Source organism: Vigna unguiculata, unplaced genomic scaffold (genome assembly GCF_004118075.2).
Source record: "Vigna unguiculata cultivar IT97K-499-35 unplaced genomic scaffold, ASM411807v1 contig_679, whole genome shotgun sequence".
Classification (NCBI taxonomy): Eukaryota; Viridiplantae; Streptophyta; class Magnoliopsida; order Fabales; family Fabaceae; genus Vigna; species Vigna unguiculata.
In genome coordinates this window covers 27272-34301 of record NW_021011404.1, presented here as the reverse complement: position 1 = coordinate 34301, position 7030 = coordinate 27272, and the positions used below count along the sequence as shown (strand labels likewise).

Here is a 7030-nt window from a genome sequence, read left to right as displayed (position 1 = left end):
TCTTGTTTTGCACAGATGTGGCTGGATACTCCCAAAGTACAAAAGAATTATGGAGAATGTCGTCTTCTTGGAGAGTTGTGGCATTCTTGGGACTCATCTTTCATTGCTACTCAAACTTCATCCAAGGCTTTTCGTTGCACAGCGGGTCTACTATTGAAAACAATGTTTCTCGAGCTGTAGACTTGGGTTTCCGTGAAAATTCAAGAATGCTTGTCCATGCAATTCATACATTAAGTTGTTTGAGCGATAAAACATTGAGAGAAAGTTGAAACTAATTAATTGTTTTGGTTTTTGGAAGGATGAGGGCCTGCAAATGTTCAAGAGAACCCCGACTTTGTTTAGAACATCAGAGAAGAAGTTGAAAGTTGGAATGAAATTCTTCTTGCATACAGTTATGCTGCCCAAGTCAGTCCTTATTCACCAGCCTAAGATTTTAATGTACAACATGGAGGATCGCATGCTTCCTCGATATAAAGTCTTCCAACTGTTGAAATCAAAAAATCTCTGCAAGAAAGTCCCCAGTTATATTCATGTGTTGTGCTTGTCTGAGGAGATGTTCTTGGACAAGTATATATCACAGTTCAGAGAAAATGCAGAGGAGTTATTAGTAGCATACAAGGGTCATTATCTGGAGGCATAACCATACCTTCAATTCTGTTTTTTCACTCTTCCACAGGGTTCTAATACTGAAATTATTTAGATAGTGTTGTGCATAACCATGGAATGTCTCACTGTAGTAATGAAGATGGCTCGTTTATTGTATCTGTTTATTGATTATGCATCTTTCTTTCCCATGGTAATTTGGTGGTCATAAGAACCTTGGAAGATCCACACGAAAATAGGCAATCCACTTTGACTGCTCCTTTAAAGAGGTATGCAGAGTATATTTTTCTTGATCTTGTTGACTTGTTCCCCAACTGGGATATGCTCCAACGTTGAATTGTAAAATTAGCCTGTATTCATCTTCCAGCACCCTTGTTTAGCTTTTAAATCGTTGAGCATTAATTAGACTGTTTCTATGTTGTGAATTATGTAAGTTAATTTGATTAGTCAAATTTGTATGTGCGTAAGTAGGATTGATATCGAGTTTCCTTTTACTCCCTTCCACCTTCTACTATTAAGAGAGAAAAAATCAAGAAGAACGTGGGTTGCATTAGTAAATCTTAGGTGGTACTTGAAAGTTGAAACCATTGAGACATTATTATGCTGCTTTATTGTCAACGTTTAAGACTGCTTTTTTTTAATGGCTTTTCAATGAGGGACTAAAGGTATGCATCACTGCTTTCACTTGTTTATCACTGGAATATATTTGGTAGTATTTGAACTAAGCTAAAAAATGCCAAAATATAATCCCTTCAACTGCAGCTGCAACAAATCTTCTTACAATCTCTTTCCCTTACAAGATGGACCATTCTTTGCTGTGACAGTTTCATCTTGTCACCTTGCAGTGGCCCTCCAGCCCCGTCTTATGATTTCCTGACTCAACAGCTAAACCTGAAAACAATCAAAGAAGAGTTCATATTTTGTATATTAATTCTGATGCATTATCTTTGAAGGTCCGGCTCATGATATTTTGTATCACTCTTCTGCAGGGTTGTTATATTATAATAGATAAATATTACAATAGACAACATATGTGTATAAGGACACACATTAAAAGAAATAATTATCTATTTATTTTAAAAATCAAATAATTTTAAAAATAATCTTTAGAAATACATACCGTGGGTTAAATCGATTCAATATAGAATTCGAGCATTTTAGAGATTTGTATGAAGATTTTAAATTTAAAAAACTAATAATACTATTTACGAACTAAAATAATAATTTATTAGATATTAAAGGTTAGAGTTGAAATATATTTTTATTTTTACGGTAAATCAGTTTAATAATAAATCAAATGAATAAAATAATTATTCAGAGAAGTAATACTTTAAACATAATATATTCTTTAATAATTTATTAAATGACCAACTAATTATAAATTCTAAAATTATAAATTTAATATAATAATAAAACAAAAAAAAATATTACTTCTCTAAATATAGGGAGCCCATTAACTATAATACAGTAACATTCGCAAGAATTTTTTTTTCTTCTAGTCTCTAAAATACGCCATTTCAAAGTATAGTTTATTGTTAACTCTACTTGGTTACATAGTGAACTAATTTTCAAGTCTTTTATTAATGGTGGTAAATTCAAAACCCCATTACCATTATGAAAAAGCAGATAAGTTCTTGCATGTGATTGTTAGGTGTAATAAAGTAGTTTCGAACCTTAGTGTAGTCAAAGTTCTCTCTAATAACAACCGTCCCACCTTAAAAAAACACTTACGGGAATCATAAAAGCTGGTTCAGTATTTTGAATTTGAGTCAAAATAACTGGTTCTAGAAGTGTCAAGTTTGGTACATAATGGTTTGTTTTCTAAAAGATGGTGTTAGTGACATAAATCAGCGGTGGAACCGGGAAGAGTAAATGGTATAAGAAAGAAGAAATCTTTGGCGTGAGTTGAAAATTAGAACTTTGTTTCTTTCGAGCTGCATGACTTGGACTCGCTTTCCCCCCCTCTCTTTCTGTCTTTTGTGAAAGAACATGACAACGTTAAACTATCCATTAACTGAGATAAATGTGGAAGCAATACTCAACCAGCAACGTTAGATTGAGATAAATTTAACTACGGTTGATACACTACACCATGAACATGCAAAAATAAAATTCCAGAAACATATTTGTTTTAATGTTTGGTATGGTAGGAGCCACTTACATTCTGGCTCTCTGATCGTAATTTAAAATTCAACAAGTGCGATGAGTTGTTTAATTTCCACATAAAGACACACGAATAATAATTACCCATAACCACATAAGCATCTTATATATATGGGAATGATGTGATTCTTGCAAGCTGCAACTGAAACTTTTGTTTATTTCGCCAATTCTGAAGAAGGGTCCTCTTGGAATCTGATACCATCTAGCTGCTCCATGGAAAACTCTCATGTTTGTGAGGGTGGGAGAGGAAGATACTGATTTTTGATGAAAGAGATAAATGTTTATGTTTATTTTTTTTGCTTTTTATTATGATAATAACAGATAATTAAAACAGCAGTATACAATACTAACCATAGAATTATCAAGTACTTAAGGAAAATCTCTTCCTTTTATTTTATTTCCTTGAGAAGATTAGGACTAAGCCGTCAACTTTGGCCATGGTTCAATGTTACTGTATATACATCAGTACTTGGTTGTTTTGGAGTTTGACACCATTATATTCCGTGGAAAATTAGAAAAAGCTCTTCTTAATTGCTGTTCAGAATCTTAACTGGATAGCTCCTACGAAAAACAATTAGTCCTCATACACATACCTATTCAAAACATGTCACTATTTCTTTCTTATTTTAGTTCATAATCTTCCATTTACACCCTCATAACACACTATAAAACAAGTTACACCAACTCAACTTATAATCATTTGAGCTTAACCAAGTTTGTCGAGAAACCATATACCTTGCATCGAACACTTTTCAAACCAACCTGCATCATGGAACAGGAACTCATCATGTTCAAAGGTTCATGGAAAGGCAACAAGAGTTGCTTCAAGTGAAGCTGGATATGATCCAAGGATGAGGTGGCGTGCTGCTAATCCAGCAGTAGAGACCACACGCGCTTGGAAGGGACAACATGGTCGTGCGGCGAACTCAGATAACACCTCACTTGATAACGATGAAACTTTCAACAGTTTCATTCGACGTGCCAAGGGTAAACTTAGAACCGTGTCCCACATCGGTCGGGAGCAGAGCAACGTTACACCTGTACCACTACGAGATGATGACGAGGCTAATGCTAGGGATAACCTAAACGACCAGTTTTCGAATTTTATCAAGAGTTTGAAGAAGAAGTTGAGAAGTACATCAAGCATGAGGAAGTATGGTTCCTTCAACAGACGGTGACCATTGATAAACCAGGGAACCTCAAAGAGAGTGATTTGACATGTGGGTCCATCCAATATTCTGTTATATATACTGCATGAAAATAAGATCCTAAGCCATGCAAGCATTATTATACTTTACATTTTTTTCTATTTCAAACACAGTAAATGTGAAATGTTTATTTGGGGGGAATAATTTCGACTGGTTTATTGTTTGTTTGTAAGAAATTAATATACATTGATGTTTTGTCTTTAATGAAAGGTTTCTGATTAATCTGTAGTGTTTTTATTGAAAGAATAATTAATGTTAGTTTATTAACAGGAAGGATCAGAAGGCAGCTATATATAGGAAATGACTCAATGAACATACATACCTGCATTAGACCTAACACCTCTACTTCTTCACCGACTTTAATGACGCCTTGTTCAACACGGCTAGTGGCAACTGTTCCACGTCCCTTCATCACAAATGAAAAATATAAAGCAGCTGAAATGATGGAAACCATTGCCCCCATATTTATTTATGTCCATACAATCCAATATATGTAATGAAACAAATGCAGATTTTGAGAGAACTAAGTGTTGAAAATAGAAATTTTGATATTCTCTTTAAGGGAAAAAAAACAATTATATGAGACAACAGTTTTTAAAGCACTATGTTAAGATTTAAATTTCCACTGCGTCATATCATTACAAAGAGCAAGGCCGTAACAAATGCTACCTCCTTTCCTTTTTTATTCTTCAAAAACCCTAGACCGAATTAAGAATTTGAAATTTAAGATTTTGAAATTTTATCCTTCACCTAACTAGAGATTTAGAAGAACAAGAAAGAATTTGTTAAAGTGACCACAGTTACAAAGATGACCGGTATTATAAACATCTATTCCACATATGCTCCAGTGTTCATAATCCCATCTGCTTATGATGTTAAGCACATCAATAATTGCTGTAGTTTGAGTGAACTGAAGGAGCATATAAGGAATTTAAAGCAATTTTAACGTAAACAGAATAGTAATAAATAGTACTTCTTAAACAGTGTCGTTACCTAAACGGTGTTTATACTGGAGCATATGGAAAGTGATAGAACATGATAAAAACACAAGACTTACATTACAAATTGTAATAATTTTATAACTGAGGCCATCTTTACTTCAATGAATCTGCTTTCTTCAAAAATTAACCCAAAAAATAAAGTTCAGGTCCTTTTACCTGAATTGAGAACACATCTTCAATTGGCATTAGGAAGGGCTTGTCAAGTTGGCGAACAGGGTCAGGAATGTATGCATCTACAACATCCATTAATTTTAGAATGGCCTGTCTTCCAATCTCGTCATTTGTACCCTGTAAAGCAGACAACGCTGAACCTCTAATGATCGGGATTTCATCCCCAGGGAACTTGTAGAAGCTCACTAGCTCTGCAAAAAACATTATCATAAAAACACATTTTAGCAAACACAAAGATTACAGAAACTTAAGCAGGTTTATTCATTTTCTGAGCATGGACAAGAGAAGAGAAGCCTTAGAGAAACACCCTACCACGTAACTCCATTTCTACAAGCTCTAACAACTCTGGATCATCAACAGCATCAACTTTATTTAGAAAGCAAACAAGAGATGGCACACCAACCTGCATAATACATTTAAAGATAAAATATGTCAATCTAGAAGTAAGGAGAAAGGTGTAGACGTTCTAGGTATATATATACAAACCACATCAGTAGAATACCTACATGGCGAGCAAGAAGAATGTGCTCCTTGGTTTGAGGCATTGGTCCATCAGGTGCAGATACAACAAGTATACCACCATCCATCTGGGCAGCTCCCGTAATCATATTCTGAAAAAAAAAATAGACAATTATAAAGCATACAGTGAACAAAATAGGAATCTGACAAATGCAGCTGTTGCCAATATACAGTGTAATCAATACCTATAAAATATATTTTGTTACAAACTAATCTACTTCCAAATTCCTAGCATAAATTTTCCATCTCATTTTGAAAAGAAGGTCAGGCTACACAAGCACCAAAATATGCTAAATTCCACAATTAACTATTATACAAGGTAAAATTGCTTAAATTTGTTCGCCACAACTTAGCCACCCAGCTTCCATTAGGCAATTCATAACTCCAATAAAAAAAACATTCTTAGAGAAACTAAACCAAATTCGAAAGCTTACTTTAACATAATCCGCGTGTCCAGGGCAGTCCACATGCGCATAATGTCATTTTGCAGTCTCATACTCCACATGAGCCTGAAAACCGAAATATAGAGCAAGCATACATATCAACAGAAAACAACACAATCAATTGCAAGACCAAAAGAGTGTGATTCCATACCGTTGCAATGGTGATTCCTCTCTTCTTCTCTTCAGGAGCCTTGTCAATTTCATCAAAGGCCACAGCCTTAGCCTTCCCTTCATCCGCAAGCACCTGATCAAACCTAATTGAGTAATAAACACCAAAACATCCACCTCAACACACATTTAAACAAAGAGTGAATCAAGACCTTGGTGATTGCCACAGTTAGCGTGGTCTTCCCATGATCCACGTGTCCAATAGTTCCGACATTAACGTGAGGCTTCCTGCAAAGTCAAACAATAAGATGAACAAAACAAGTAAAAGACATACTAATAACGATTACTGTTACTTGTATATTTTAAATTTTGCGACGAAAAAGAGAAAGCAAAAGTGTTACGTTCTGGTGAAAGTTGCCATGGATCTCCACCATGGATTGGAATTGAAAGAATAGAAGGAGGTGGAAGTGGAGTCATTGGGAGTAGAGAGAGGAGAACGAGATACGAAAGAGTGGATTTGAGAGGCTAAGGGGAAGAGGCGGCGAGAAATGGAAGAGGAGTGTCTGAGAAGAAGAGTGGCCATTGAAGAAGTGATGAGGAGAATGAAAATCCCTAACTATGGAGTACAGAGGCGAGGGTTTTAGGAGAAGGAAGACAAAAGCGAAGAGCAGTGAGTGCGAAGAGCGAGGGTTTTAGAATGGGCGCCCGACACCGACCCGTCATATTCGTGCGGCCCAATTCGAGCACTCTCATAATGTTTCGGAGCACATACATACTTCTTTTTTTCTGTTACAAATGTTTTTTTCTTCTTGCT

General features: G+C 35.3%; 1 pseudogene; it reads right to left on the bottom strand.

Annotated features, from left to right (window-relative positions):
* Positions 1 to 3462: 3462 nt before the first annotated feature.
* Positions 3463 to 6799, bottom strand: LOC114172683 (annotated as a pseudogene).
* Positions 6800 to 7030: the final 231 nt, after the last annotated feature.